Genomic DNA, 16,122 nt, shown 5'->3' with positions numbered 1-16,122 from the left:
CGCTAACAGCCCCCCGCCCCAGTTGAAATGAGAAAACACATAAATAAGTCTCAAAACCAGACTTCCAGATCACCTACAGCAACCCCAAAGGGAAATGAGATGGAACACTCTGATACTCAACAACCTGGACCCACTGAACTGGCAACAAAAGGGGATCTGGAAAAAATGAAATCAGAAATAATTTCTCAGATAAAAGGAGAAATTGTGCCCCTAGTGCAAGACATGATTAATAAATCTAGAGAGGAGCTCAGGAACATGATGGAATCCCAACATAGGAAACAAATGGAATCCATAAAACAGATGCAAATAGATTTCCAGGACATGAAAAACTCCATTGAAAGTCTACACAGCAGAATGAGCCAATGTGAGGACAGAATTTCAGATATAGAAGATAAGATTGCAATTAGTGACCAGGAAAAGAAAAATTGCTTCAAAATTATAAGGGAACATGAGAAATCAATCCAGCAGCTGCTAGATGATGCAAAGAAGGATAACATAAGACTGATTGGGCTCAATGAAGAAACAGGAGAGAGTGCAGATGACATAAAAAAATCTCTTCACAGAAATAATGGCAGAAAACTTCTCAAGCAGGGGAAAAGAGCTTGACATACAGATAAGTGAGGCATATAGGACTCCAAATAGCCTTGATCAAAAAAAAATCTACACATAGGCATATAATTGTTAAGATTCCAGAAACACAACAGAAGAACAAAGTTCTGCAAGCAGTCAGAGAAAAGAAACAAATCACATACAAAGGAAAGCCCATCAGAATCACAGCAGACTTCTCAACACAAACCATCAAGGCAAGAAGAGCTTGGAGTGACATATTCCAAGCCCTAAAAGAAAACAGCCTCCAACCCAGATTGATGTACCCTGCAAAACTGTCTTTCAAAATGGATGGAGAAATAAGATACTTTCATGACAAAGAGCACCTTAGGAACTTTGTGAATACCAAACCAGCACTCCAAAGAATTTTACACAATAGCCTAGGAACAGACATTGAGGATCACAACCCCAGGAAGCAAAGCAGAATGAACCCATCTGGCATGACAAGAAATTAAATGTAAAGGGGGAGAACCCAACAAAAAGAAAAAGTCATGGCAATGACAAGTCAATACGTTTCAGTTATAACCACCAATGTTAATGGTCTCAATTCACCAATCAAAAGAAATAGACTGGCAGAATGGGTCAAGAAGCAAAATCCAACAATATGTTGCATACAAGAAACACACTTAATTCAAAATGAAACTCATAGACTGAAAGTTAAAGGGTGGAAAATAATACTCCATGTGACAGGAACCTGAAAAAAAGCAGGAGTAGCTATCCTCTTTACAGACCAAGTAGATTTCAAACCAACACTGATTAAGAGAGACGAAGAAGGACACTACATCCTTGTAAAGGGAAGAATCCAAGAGGAAGAGATGACAATCATAAATATCTATGCACCAAACACTAGTGCACCCAACTATATAAAACAAATACTAACGGACATGAAAAGTCATATATGCAGTAATACAATTGTAGTGGGGGACCTCAACACCCCACTGTCACAAAGAGATAGATCAACTAGACTAAAAGTAAGTAATGAAATACTAGAACTCAATCGAACTCTTGAACAAATGAACTTAACAGATGTTTACAGAGTCTTCCACCACACAAAATCAGAATACACATTCTTCTCAGCTACACATGGGTCATTCTCCAAAATAGACCACATACTCACACATACAACATGTTTAAGTAAGTGCAAAGGAATTGAAGTTATCCCCTGTATATTATCAGACCATAGTGCGATGAAATTGGAGATCATAGCAAAAGAAACTCCAAAAATTTCATAAACACGTGGAAATTGAACAACACACTTCTGAATAAAAAAATGGGTCACAGAGAAAATTAAAGAAGAAATCAGAGAGTTCCTTCAATTAAATGACAATGACAGTACAACATATTGGAATCTATGGGACACAATGAAAGCAGTCTTACGAGGGAAATTCATAGCAGTGAATACACATATTAAGAAACAGAACGAGCCCAATTAAACAACCTGATGCTGAACCTCAAGCTTCTAGAAAAACAAGAGCAGGACAAGCCCAAAGCTCATACAAGGGAGGAAATTATAAAGATTAGAGGAGAAATCAATGCAATGGAGACTAAGAGAATGATACAAAAAATCAATGAGGCCAAGAGTTGGTTCTTCAAAAGAATCAACAAAATTGACAAACTATTAGCCAACCTTAACAGAAAAAGGAAAGAAAAGGCCCAAATCCATGCAATTAGGAATGAAAAGGGTGAAATGACAACAGACCCAGCAGAAATCCAGAGGATCATCAATACCTACTTCCAGAACCTATACGCCAATAAGATGGAAAACACAGAAGAAATGGACAGATTCCTAGATACACATGAATTACCAAAGTTGAACGAAGAAGACCTAAAAATTCTGAACAACCCAATATCAACGAATGAAACTGAAAATGTAATTAAAAACTTATCAACTAAGAAAAGCCCGGGCCCTGATGGCTTCACTGCTGAATTCTACAAGACATTTAGAGAGGAACTGCTGCCACTACTTTTTAAACTCTTCAATGAAATTGAAAAGGAAGCAATACTTCCAAATTCCTTCCTGGAAGCAAGCATCACCTTGATCCCCAAAGCAGAGAAAGACCCAACTGAAAAAGAGAACTATAGGCCAATCTCACTAATGAACATAGATGCAAAAGTCCTTAATAAGATAATGGCAAACAGAATGCAGAAGATCATCAAGAAGATCATACACCCTGATCAAGTGGGATTCATCCCACGGATGCAGGGATGGTTCAACATATGCAGATCAATCAAAGTAATACACTATATCAATAGAGCCAAGGACAAAAACAATATGATTATCTCCATAGACACAGAAAAAGCATTTGACAAAATCCAACATGCATTTATGATAAAAACCCTACAAAAAATTGGAATAGATGGTCTCTACCTCAAACTGATAGAAGCCATCTATGAAAAACCAACAGCCAATATCATACTAAATGGTCACAAACTGAAATCCTTCCCACTAAAATCAGGAACAAGACAAGGATGTCCACTATCACCACTCTTGTTCAATATAGTTCTAGAAACATTATCCATGGCAATTAGACAAGAGAAAGAAATAAAAGGAATAAAGATAGGTAATGAAGAAGTCAAATTGTCATTATTTGCAGATGACATGATACTCTCTATAGAAGACCCCAAGAACTCCACCAAAAGTCTTCTAGACTTAATAACCAAATTCAGTCAAGTAGCTGCTTACAAGGTCAACACACAAAAATCAATAGCTTTCCTCTACACCAATGACAGACTCACTGAGAGAGAAATAGGGCAAATAATTCCTTTCACAATAGCATCCAAAAAACTGAAATACCTAGGAATCATCCTAACAAAAGAAATCAAAGACCTCTTCTCTGAAAACTATGGCACTCTGAAAAGAGAGATTGAAGATGATATCAGAAAATGGACAGACATCCCCTGCTCCTGGGTAGGAAGGATTAATATAGTGAAAATGGCCATACTTCCAAAACTGCTATATAGATTCAATGCAATTCCAATTGAGATCCCAGCAGCATACTTCATGGACCTTGAGAAAACAATCCAAAATTCATTTGGAACAAGAAGAGACCCAGAATAGCAAAAGCAATTCTAGGTAACAGAGACATGGCAGGGGGTATCACAATCCCCAACCTGCAACTCTACTACAAAGCTACTGTGATAAAAACAGCATGGTACTGGCAAAGAAACAGACCTGAGGACCAGTGGAACAGATTAGAAGATGCAGCAACTACTCCAGACATACTCAGCTATCTCATCTTTGACAAAGGAGCCAAATACCCTCACTGGAGGAAAGACAACCTCTTTAATAAATGGTGCTGGAGAAATTGGGTTTCAACTTGCCAAAGATTAAAACTAGACCTATATCTCTCACCATGCACTAAACTAAAATCAAAATGGATTAAAGATCTAAATATTAAAATAGAAACTCTGAACCAGTTGGACCAGAGGTTAGCTAGAACGCTTGAGGACAGTGGTGTAGGAAAAGATTTTATGAACAAAACCTCAGTTGCCCGTGAACTAGCACAAACAATCAACAAATGGGATCTCTTCTTATTAAAAGGCTTCTTTCTTCACAGCAAGAGAAACCACCAGCAGTGTGAAGAGACAACCCACAATGTGGGAAAAAATCTTCACCTGCTCTTCCTCAGACAAAGGGCTACTATCTCGAATCTATAAAGAACTTAAAAAGATCAGACCTCCCAAATTTGAGACCCAATCCAAAAAGGGACATCTGAAATGAACAGACATTTCTCAGACAAAGAAGTAGAAATAGCAAAGAAATACATGAAAAAATGTTCAACATCACTGGTCATTCGAGAGATGCAAATGAAAACAACTCTGAGACTCCACTTCACTTCAGAAAGAATGGCTGCTATCATGAAATCAACCAATGACAAATGCTGGCGGGGCTGTGGGGAAAGAGGAACCCTGCTCCACTGCTGGTGGGAGTGTAGACTGGTGCAACCACTGTGGAAATCAGTATGGAGATACCTCAAAGAACTAGGACTGGAAGTCCCATTTGACCCTGCTATTCCACTGCTGGGGATCTTCCCCAAAGAATTAAAAGAATCATACCACAGTGATATATGTGCACCCATGTTCATAGCAGCACAGTTTGTAATAGGTAAAACTTGGAAACAGCCCAAATGCCCATCAACTGGAGACTGGATAAAGAAAATGTGTTTTTTTAATATAAAATGGAGTACTACTCAGCCATAAAAATGAGAAATTACAGACATTTATAGCTAAGTGGATGCACATTGAGGCGATACTCTTAAGTGAAATAAATAGGACACACATGTGTAAATACCGAATAGTTTCTCTTGTGTGAGAAACTGAAAGTGTAAATAAGGACCAAATGTATAATAGGTCATGTGAAATAGGAAGAAAAATGGCAAAGGGGAAGGAAGTGGGAGGGCTAGGGGAAAGGATAGAAGGGAATGGGATTAATATGAGAAAATGGAAAAATAGGAACAAAATCTTTGTAAATAGGGAGGGCTGGAGGGGTTGAAGGGAGGGCTGGGCAAGGGTGAAAAATAAGAACCAAGAGAGATTATGTAAAGGTGCAAATTTCCAATGATGAATGTCATTATATTGTATACCTAAAATGTACCAATAATTAGAATGAATAATTGATAATGCAAAATAGGAAGAAAAGGTCCAAAGGGGTAGGGGTAGTGGGAGGGGCAGTGGAAAGGAAAGGAGGGAAAGGATAAATGAGGAGAAATGGAAAAAATGGAAATAAAGTCTTTGTAAATAGGGAAGGGTGGAGGGCATGAAGGGAGGGCTAGGAATGGGGAAAAAATAAGAACCAAGATGCACTATGTAAAGGTACAATTCCCAATGAGAAATGTAATTGTGTTGTATACCTACAATGTACCAATAAAAGAATTTAATAAAAATTAAAAAAAAAAGAAAATGGAGATAATATTTTGGAAAGTAAAGCATTCCCATGAGTCTCACAATATTATTACGGTCTCTAGCCCTTTTCCTAGAGACTCAATACACTGGAAAAGCCCTTGGAGTGAGCCAGGTGCAGTGGTGCACCCCTGGAATCCCAGCACTCAGGAGGCAAGGCAGGAGGATCACTGGGAGTCCGAGGCCACCCTGGGCTACATAGTGAGTTTAAGGCCAGCCTGAATTACACAGACCCTGTTTCAAAAAACAAACAAACAAACAAAATTAAGAAAAGAAAACGCTTGGATGAATGTGACAACTAATGCCCTTCAGTCCACCCCAGGGCAGGCTCTCCTCTCTCTTTACTTAGGAACACTAGAGCAACACTGTTTCCAATATTGTTGAGAACTGGCAGCATTTCAAATGCTCAGAATTTCCCTTCCTATCAATATAACAGAAAAGATGTCCTGAACCCCACTAAACACCTAAAGATTCTAGACAACACATAAAAGACCTGCTTATAAAAAAACAACTGAGGCAGGAGGATCGTCTTGAGTTCAATGCCAGCCTGGGCTATAGAATAGTGAGGTCAAGGCCAGCCTGAACTACACAGAGAGACCCTGTCTCAAAAAAAAAAAACAAGAAAAAAGAATAAACAAAAAAGAGATCCCCCAAAATGCTGCTCCCAAGTACAATTTAATGGAAAATCTATTTAAAAATAAAAAGGGTTAAGAGTCATAAAGAATAAAAATAAAGGAACTCCATACATAATAGGAACTCCAGAAAGAGATAATAGTGAGGGAGTAACAATATGTGAAGAAATGTCTGGGAGGGTCAGGGATTTAGCTCAGTGGTGCTGCGCCTGCCTCCCAAGCACAAGGTCCTGAGTTCAATCCCCAGTATAGGGGGAAAAAGAAAGAAAGAAAGAATGCCTGGGTTTTTCAGGATGGATGAAATATGAAATTTCAGAATTCCACAGACAAAGAGAAAAATCTCAGCCATACAAAGCAGTGTGGTGGACAAGGAGGAGGAAATGTAAAAAAGGAGGGATAAAAGAAGGAGGAATAGAAAATGGAAGGAAGGGGTACTACAAAAGAGAATGGAGAAAGAAAGAGGAGGGTAGGGGGAAAAGCTGAAACCAGCAAACAAGAAAGCCTGACTTTCCTCCGGGGAACCTGCTGATAACAGCCTGAGGATCTATGTGAGGCGCAGCCACACCTGAACAGATCCCAAAATTGGTAACTGCTCCTTGCCGAACAAATTAAAATCCTCCTTGGGGTAGGTCTCAGGACCTCCAAATACTAGGTTCAATCTGTCACAATCTCATAAATAAAATTTCCAAACACCTAGGGGAGCACAATACCACGAAGGGAAACCAACAGAATACAACAGATCCAGAGGCCCAGGGACTTCAAGTGTTAAAATCATCAGATACGAATGCAAAATTATTATCTCTAAAGTGGTTCAAAACAATAAATATGGTAAGAAAATCACAAGGGAACATACAATGGAATATTATTCAGTTTTATAAAGGAAGGAAATCCTGGCACAGGCTACAAGACAGACAGGCCTTGATTACGCCAAGCGTAAACAGCCAGTCACAAAAAGCAAACACTGATCCCACGAGAAGAGGTAGCCAGAGCAGTCAGATTCATGGGAGTGATCATCGATCTGTGTCAGGTGCTCAAAGAAGGGGGAGTTAAACAGATAGAACACTTCAGCTTTGCAAGCTAAAGAGTTCTGAAGATGGGCTGCACAACGATGCAAATGGACTTAACACTAATGAACTATGTGAGGTGTGATCAAAATATACAATGTTTAAATTTTAAAAAATTTATTACAGTAAGACATATTGCCATTAATAGTCCTCAAAATACTCTCCCTCACTTTACACATATATATCTCATTGTTCCTGCCACTTTCAAAGCAGTTCCAGAAGTCCTGTTTTGTGGGCGTGTTCACAGTGTCATAAAAAAAAACCACGGTGAATAATGCTGCCGAGTGCCACACAATGGAAAAGCAGGGTCATGAAAACAATGCAATGCATTTTGTTTTTTTGGTACCAGGATCGAACTCGGGTCCTTCCACTTGCAAGGCAGGCAGCAGAACCACTTAGCCAAATCCCCCAGCAATGCTATGTGTTTTCATCCACCTTATTCACTGGCTGGTATTGTGTAACTTCTGGCTCTTCCCAAAATCAAAATGACAATGAAAAGTAAACATTTTGAATCAATTCAGGACCTTGAGGCAGCTACAATAGCGTGGCTCAAGACACTCACAAAAGAGGGCTTCCAGAACTGCTTCAGAAAGTGACAAGAAGGATGGGATAAGTGAAGAGAGGGGGGATATTTTAAGGGGAATTAATGGCCATATGTCTTTTCTTGTAATAATTTTTAAAAATTTAAACATTCACCATATATTTATCATACCTCATATGCTTAAAATAGCTCTAAAATGGTAAACATTACTTTATGTATATTTTACTACAATAATTTTTAAATCACAGAGAACGCTATAAAAGTGATAATCAAATTTAAAGAAAGAAACTGAAATTTTTAAAAATGAAAGTAAAATTGTTTAACTTCTCAAAAAAGTTTAAACACTCAATATCTGAGGTAAACATCCAATAATATAGGTAAAGAAATGAACAAATCAACTGTATTATAGAACAAGCAAGCAGAAGGAAAATATAAAAGGTACACTAAGTCATAGAAAACATAGCAAAAAGTCCAAATAAGTCCAGTTAGAACTGAGGAGAGGCAAAAGGATGGGGATGAGACAATGTTCAAAGATGTAATGGCTTAGACTTTTCCAAAATTAATGAAAAACATGAATTTGTTGATGAAGGAACCACAACATATACCAAGAAAGATGTATAAAAAATACTACAAACCTAGACATACTAAAATAAAACTATAGACATCTAAATTCAAGAAAATATCTCAAAGTAATGAAAAAGAAACAACATACTTGTCTAGAAAAGCAAAAATTAAATTAACTAGACTTTTCATCTTGAGTTAAGTATATGTACACCAGCACAATCATTCTGAAGAATAATTCACTATTATCTAGTAAAGCTGACGATGCACTAACACTACCACCCAGCAATTAGATGCCTTTCAAAAACAACACGACAAACTTTGACTAGTGCAACAAGACAGGTACAAGAATGTTCAGAGTAGCATCTCTCATAATTATTCAAAAATTTTTTAAAAAGAGATACAAAATGATATATACACAGAATGCTATAAGCACTGAAAAACTCACCTTAAATACATCTGACAAACATGATGTTAAGTAAAAATTGGTATGACATTAATTATGTGAAGTTCAAAATATATAACATTAAATGATGATTTAAGAGTTGAAGGAACAGAAGGGGTATGATCAAGGAATAAAATGAAGCAAATCAATTGCTGGGGATGGTGGCACATGCCTGTAATTCCAGCACTCACACTTGGGAGGCTGAGGCAGGAGGATCACCACGAGTTTAAGGTCAGCTTGGGCTACATAGTGAGTTCAAGGCCAGCCTGAACTACATAGTGAGATCCTGTCTCAAAAAAAAAAAAAAAAAAAAAAAATCAAAATAATTATATTCCCTATGTTTTGGATGTGTTTTTTAAAATCTTTTTTACCTTGCATATATGTTATACTCATTTTAAACATAATATCTAACACTGTACTATTTAATTCTAGCAATAACTCTATGAACTATAATGATTTTATTGCATTTGTATATGAGGAACTTAGGTCCTGAAAGATCAAGTAATTTGCCCTAGGTTCCAGCTTAGCAAATTGCTGACCCAAGACTAGAATTCAGGCAATCTGTTTCCATAGTAAATTCTCCTGAGTACCAGAGTATTCTTCCTCTTCTTTGTGCATATATAATATTCAATTTTAAAAATAAAAAGGATTGAAAAGGTGAAAAATGTTTAAAATTAACACCCCAAGGACTATTATCAAACTGGAAAAATTTGCAAAAAATAAATGTGTGCATATCTATATATGTGTGTCGGTGTAATGAGAAAAAAACTAATAATCATTTTGCCTGTGTCATTTTAATTCTCAACACATTTTTGTTCATTTTCCAAATTGTTTGTAATGAACATATATTACTTTAATACTCAGGGAGGGAGGAATCAATACTATTTAAAAGTACTCTTGCCCTTAGCTGTTTTTTAAAATCACACATTCTAATCACTTGGTAAATTGCAGAGGAAGTCTTAATTACATCTTGCCTGAAAGATAAAAGACAACTGAGTGTTTTTAGGTTCCAAAAAAGGGCTTTTGCTTTGTATCCAGAGGCAAACAGTGCTTTAAATTTCAACAAAACTTTTAAGAGGCTGCAAAGACTTACTTCTGGGTGGTGCTTCAGGACAATCCCTCTGCTATCTAAGGCAGAGAAGAAGGAGACAGGATCCGCTGTCTGCAGCTGCCACGCTAAATAAGGAGAGACACAGGGGTAGTTTTAGGCAGCAATCAAGAAACAGACTTACAATACAAAGAGATCAGCACCTGACTAGCAGTTCAGAAAAACAGGCCTTAGACAGCAGTGTGAGGTTCCTTCTGGGAGCAACCACAGCCCAGGAGGGGAGCAGGGAGACTGCTAATTGTGTGGTGCTAAACCTGCAGGATGTAGAGTGCATGTACTTTGCTTTCCAGAAGAAGGAAAAGAAATGCATTTCTAGAAAGCATAGCTATTTTGTAAGGGGGAGTCTTTAGAAGCAGATTATGGTGGAGTTGGTAGTACTATCCAGTGATGTAAACACCAACTGTGGCCGGGGATTTAGCTCAGTGGTTCCGCTGCCTGCCTTGCAAGCGCAAGGACCCAAGTTCGATCCGCGGTACCAAAAAAAAACACCACCAACTAAAAGAGTAATCTGTAGGGACAGAGTCATTCAGTCGCCTGGCATGGCAGTCAGCACATGACCAGTCCTGAGCCTCAGGCTTAAACTAAGTGGAAATGGCAAGCTGAAGGTTTAGTGACATTTTTCTTAACAACTTAATACATCAACTCTGTAAAGAAAATTATCTCCAAGTTACCCACTATCAACTTCTATATAACTAGCAGAAGAGCATGGTGGAACACCCGCTTTCCAATGGCATCTCATCACCTGCTTCCCCTCCTCCATTTACTAGCTTGTGAATTAGAGTGAATCACTAACTTTCCCCAAGCCTTGGCTTCCAGTTTGGAAAATGTTCATGATCAAACTTGCTTCCAAGATGTTGTGAAATAAGGTGAGACATGGATGTAGGGCCTAGCACCTGTCCCTGCAGATGCTTTGGAAATGTTCCTTCCACTCCTATCCTACCTAGTCAAGTCACCTGTCACCTGTACAATACACACACACACACACACACAGCCTGTGCCTTCTCAGAATGATGAAGCCTAAGAAAACAACCTTGTCTGGCTCAGGATACAAAATAAAGATTAATAATACAAATATATTAAAGTGAGAACTAGGAGTTATTTTTCACTTCAGATCTCATTTTAAAACAGCAAATTACAAAATAGCAGTGGAAAAAAGAAACCGCTAATGAATATTTATGAAGATGGCTAACCAAAATAAAGAGAAAAGCTGCCCTTTTTTGTCACATTAAAAGTGAAAACAAACAAGACATGGAGGAGGCAGCAGGAGAGCTAAAATGAAAATTTCATTTCAGGATGAAGACAAAGAGCCAGAAGTTTGATGTGATGTATTTCACAGACTCAGGGATACACAAACCTCAGAACACTGAAACATAGTCCCACACACTTGAATGGAACTCCAAGGACAGTCATTTGGCTACCAAAGTATAGATCTAACTCATGGTTTCTTAGCCAAAGATGATTACAAAATGTAAGTAAAAATCAAAAACAAGAGCTTTAAAAATATTTTTTAGTAAAGTTCGGTCTCATACTTTGGTTTATGCCAAAGATGATCATACAACATCCTTGGTTGAATAATCTGGTGAAATATAATGAATGAGAAAGAACCTAAGTTCCTTCATTATTTTATGTGGGGTATATGTCCCTGGTTTTTACTTCTGAGTTTCCCTGAAGTCTGAGACAAATGAACTCCTTCTAGAAAATGGGTGTCATAATAATATACTACCAGGAATAGGGAGCTGGAAGTGGTGCATTTGGTTTAAGAACAAGTCAATGAACAGAAAAGAAAGAAAAAAAATTGTTGAAGAGCATAAGTTGGGCTGAGAGAAAGGAAAGCTTTTATTTCCATATAAGTTTGATGTTTTGAAAACCAACTACACTGTTTTTTAACTTTTAAAAACCTGAAAGTAGCTAAAAATCTATCAGATCTACTAGAGACCTCTTCAAAGGAAAAGAGATTTGACAGGAGAGATGTGAAGGCATGATAGGAGTAAAAATATAAAACATCTCACTCCAACTTGGAAGTACATATGAAGTAGCACGGGAACTAGCACAAAGAATCAACACCTGGGATCTCACCTTATTAAAAAGCTTCTGCACTGCAAGAGAAATCACCAACAGAGCTAAGAGACAACCTACAATATGGGAAAAAATTTTTACCAGCTGTTCCTCAGACAAAGGTCTACTACCTAGAATATATAAAGAACTCAAAAAAACATACCCCCGAATATAAAGACTCAATTCAAAAATGGGAATCTGGAGGCTGGAGATTTAGCTCAGTGGTTCTGGCGCCTGCCTCAAAAGCACAAGGTTCCGAGTTTGATCCCTGGTGCCAAAAAAAAAAAAAAAAATGGGCATCTGAAATGAACAAACATTTCTCAGACAAAGAAGTAAAAGCAGCAAATAAACATATGAAAAAACGTCATTTGAGAGATGCAGATGAAAACAACGCTGAGATTCTACCTCACCCCAGAAAGAATGGCTGCTATCAAGAAATCAACCAATAACAAATGCTGGCAGGGGTGTGGGGAGAAAGGAACCCTTCTTCATTGTTGGTGGGAATGCAGACTGGTGCAACCACTGTGGAAATCAATATGGAGATACCTCAAACAGCTAGGATTGGAAGTCCCATTTGACCCAGCTATTCCCCTGCTGGGGATCTTCCCAAAAGAATTAAAAGAATCATACCACAGTGATACATACGCACCCATGTTTATAGTGGCACAGTTTGTAATAGCTAAAACTTGGAAATAGCCCAATTGCCCATCAACTGGAGACTGGATAAAGAAGATGTGAGTTTTTTAAAAATAAAATGGAGTACTACTCAGCCAAAAGAATGAGAAACTAGAGACATTTATAGCTAAGTGGATGCACATTGAGGCCATCCTCTTAAGTGAAATAAATAGGACACACATGTGTAAATACCGAAGTTTCTCTGGTGTGAAAAACTAAAAGTGTAAATAAGAATCAAAATTTATAATTGATATTGTGAAATAGGAAGAAAACGTTTAAAGGAATAGGGAAGTGGGAGGGGAGGGGAAAGGAAAGAAGGGAAAAGAAAAAATATGAGAAAAGGAAAAACATGGAAACAAAGTCTTTATAAATAGGGAAGGGTGGAGGGGGGTGAAGGGAGGGCAGGGGAATGGGGAAAAAATAAGAACCAAGATACATCATGTAAAGGTACAAGATCCCAATGATGAATGTAACTGTATTATATACCTAAAATGTACCAATAAACTAAGTGGAAAAGAAAAGAAAGAAAGTACATAGGAATCCCAGGCCCTCTTGTTAATATGCATATTCTGATTCAGGGGACCTAGGGTGGGACCTGAGATTCCCAGGTGATGCCCAGCTTGCGGGTGGTGAGTGGGTGGGAGGAAGCTGGGTGCTGCACACTAACATAAGGGCCAGGTGATTTGAGTTTGTGCTACTGGTTTACCACATTAGGATTTGGGGCATAACCCCAAAGCCCAGTTTTCTTATTTGACCCATATCAGCTTGCCCTCAGTGAATGCAAGGCTGAAATTAAGCAACATGCCATTGTGAGGCCCAAAGAACCAAGAACTCCAGTGTCATCATCATCATTAAAAACACAGGATAAACGAGTCGAGGGAGGACCCTAAGTGGGAGGCAGAACCAGTCCTAAAACCTGTATTACCTGGTCTGAGGCAAGTGCTCTGCCCTCCAGTGTGTTGCTATTTAAGGAATATGAGGGACAAATCACTTTTATTTCCATCCATTTGCCAAAATTTAGTTGCAAAGAACATTTACCTTCCTGTGCTAATGCACATATTACAGTGAAAACGTCCATTTTGGGGTGACTCAACCACCTGTATTTCCAGAGGGGGTCGGAGGTCAGTGTGCTGCTGTAGTACTTGCTCTCCGATGCCCCCAAAAAAGCAATTAACAGGGAAAGCAGCAGGTAGACCACAACAGATGCCCAGCCACGTGAGGGAATGCTAGAGATGGGGGAAACAATCCAGACCAGAAAACCATGGAAGGCTTTGTGGAAAACCTTGTGCTTTGAGGTGTGCTCAAGAAGGAACAGGCAATGCCAAGCAAAATCCCAGAGAGGAAACTTGAAACTCAAATCACTGAGTCACTTGTGATCGTGCCCAATGTTGAGCACTGTACTTAGTACTCAGAGCAAGGTAATTTTATGTGCCAGAACTCTTAGGTCTGCTCCACTATGTGACAGGTCAGCTTGATGATGAGGAAGAAGTCATGGAAGACCTGGGTAAAGACAGCGTTCTTCATTCTGCATGAGATACTCAGCCACTTGAAGAATTTTAGCTTGGCAGTAACGGAAAGAATGAAATTGGGTATTTCACAGAATGGACTGGGAAAATACTGAAAGCACAGGGATCTATAAGAATTACCTTTAAAACTTATTTTTTGAGCAGTGAACTCATTTAATCAAGTGAAATCTTAAACAAAACTTGTCTGTCTGTATATCCATGATAAAAGTGGGATGACAGGAAAGCAGAGCTGTTTTAGGTCCGGGTGTGATGGGGCCCCAGGCTGCACCAGTAGGTGTGAACCTGCTGTCAGCTCAGTTCCCTTGAAAGGAGGTCACTGTACTGTGACAGCATCTACATGAGGAGGTGGGCACTAAACATGCGCAGGAGACTTGGACAGACATGGTCGTATAAGAGATGAACAGTCACCTGTGGCCGCTGCAACAGAACCAGAGCTAGGCACCAGCTTCCAGTCCAGTGCTCTTTTGTCTACATCATGCTGTCTCTGCTTGCTACTACTTGACAAGACATGCCAAGGAGAAAATCACCTTTTAATCCTCAATATTTCCTTATAGATATCATTTTCCAAACCATATTAAAAGACATAATTGCTTCAGGATAGTTCTTGTCTAAAACAAATACCACTAATACTTATACTATTGATTGTGAAAAAATTCTATTGTATTTTTCCATTTTTTAATGAGAACAATCAAAAATGTTTTTAAGATTTAAGGTAAAAATATTTATTACTTATTGTTATCTATTTCCCCATTACGTAGAAGCTTTTAAAAAAGCCAAAAAGTCAACAACTAGCAAGAATGGTTTATTAAGGCATGAATTTGAAATAAATCCCCAGGGGATAATGAACCCAGCTTATATTATTGAAAAATGTGAAGAGTCATTAATTCATATTATACTGGCTTGCTATGCTATCAACTAATGCAAAAATAAATCCTCTACTTACCATTCTCATTTTAACATGAACAGCAAGATATTAATGAAAATAGCTAGGGTCCAAAAGTTAATAATAAACCTGAATCAAGAATAATTTCCAAAGTACCCAAACAACAAAAGGCAGCGGAGAATGAAAATTCAACTTCAGCAGAGCATTATCTGATTAAACATCCGCTGTCATTGTCCTCCACCAAAGTGGCCCACAAATTGCTGATGCAAAGTCTATGACCTCTACGGTGGACCTGAATTTGTACCAAAAGTTGGTGGCTCAGCATTTCCTCACCGCTTTCTTTTTAAAATCCCACACTAGGGGCCGGGGATTTAGCTCAGTGGTTCTGCTGCTTGCCTTGCAAGCGCGAGGACCCAAGTTTGATCCCCAGTACCAAAAAATAAATAAACAAAATCCCACACTATAGAAGACCATAAGGTAACACATTTTACAGCTAAATATGATTTGAGTCTGCAGGAATACTGCCCAACTGCCCCTGGAAACTTACTCATGGTTTCTATATTCCAGTAGAAGTTTTCCCACCCAGCCCTCTTCTTGCAGAATTCTGTGCTCTGACCACAGAATAGAAGAAGGGCAGTCCTGAATTATATTTCAAATTAAATGCTTCTAAATGGCAACTCCAAAGCTAACAAAAACTTAACATATTGCCTTGTTTGCATAATGCTACTTGAAGTAGAAAGCTGCCACCTAATACTGTTGTATCCTGTACTTCACTGCACCCACTGTGGATACCATTGTGGTAGACACCACCACCAGGCCAGGCAACAGTGGTGAAAGCTGAATTCCCCTTTCACATCCCCATCATACCATCTTACGTTCACAGTGTGCAAGTTTCCTTACCTGTTCACCTTGTTCACACTGTTGGTCTGCTCAGAGTAGCCAAGCAAGCCAGTCGCCAAACCTGTGGCACATGCCAAGCAGTGTGTCTCCAAGCAGCTCTCCTGCCTTTTCTATAACATGCTGTTTCCATTGCCAGTTCCAGAAACAAAACCATCAAAGGTCTTGGGTTTTGGAGACATTACATTAATATGTCTCTATTACCCCGAGAATACGAGTAAGACAGAAGG

The 16,122-nt window shown here is 38.6% G+C and overlaps 1 protein-coding gene across 40 annotated transcripts in view; it reads right to left on the bottom strand.

The window, feature by feature from the left end:
• Nrcam (neuronal cell adhesion molecule) overlaps positions 1–16,122 on the bottom strand; it is a 318,132-nt gene that overhangs the window by 238,718 nt on the left and 63,292 nt on the right. For 33 of the 40 annotated variants that reach the window (XM_087206481.1, XM_087206457.1, XM_087206458.1 and 30 more), the window contains one exon: positions 9,842–9,924. The exons of 5 other annotated variants lie outside the window; for them this stretch is intronic. The gene's annotated coding sequence lies outside the window, so the exon portion shown is untranslated. Of the gene's footprint in view, positions 1–9,841; positions 9,925–12,074; positions 12,180–16,122 lie in introns of all 40 variants that reach the window. 2 more of the 40 variants (XM_087206460.1, XM_087206456.1) reach the window with 1 other exon arrangement.

This window comes from Heterocephalus glaber, unplaced genomic scaffold (assembly GCF_053883595.1).
Source record: "Heterocephalus glaber isolate CG9 unplaced genomic scaffold, H.glaber_assembly_v1.0 deba00000676, whole genome shotgun sequence".
NCBI classification, from domain to species: domain Eukaryota; kingdom Metazoa; phylum Chordata; class Mammalia; order Rodentia; family Bathyergidae; genus Heterocephalus; species Heterocephalus glaber.
This window is presented reverse-complemented; position numbering and strand designations above follow the sequence as displayed.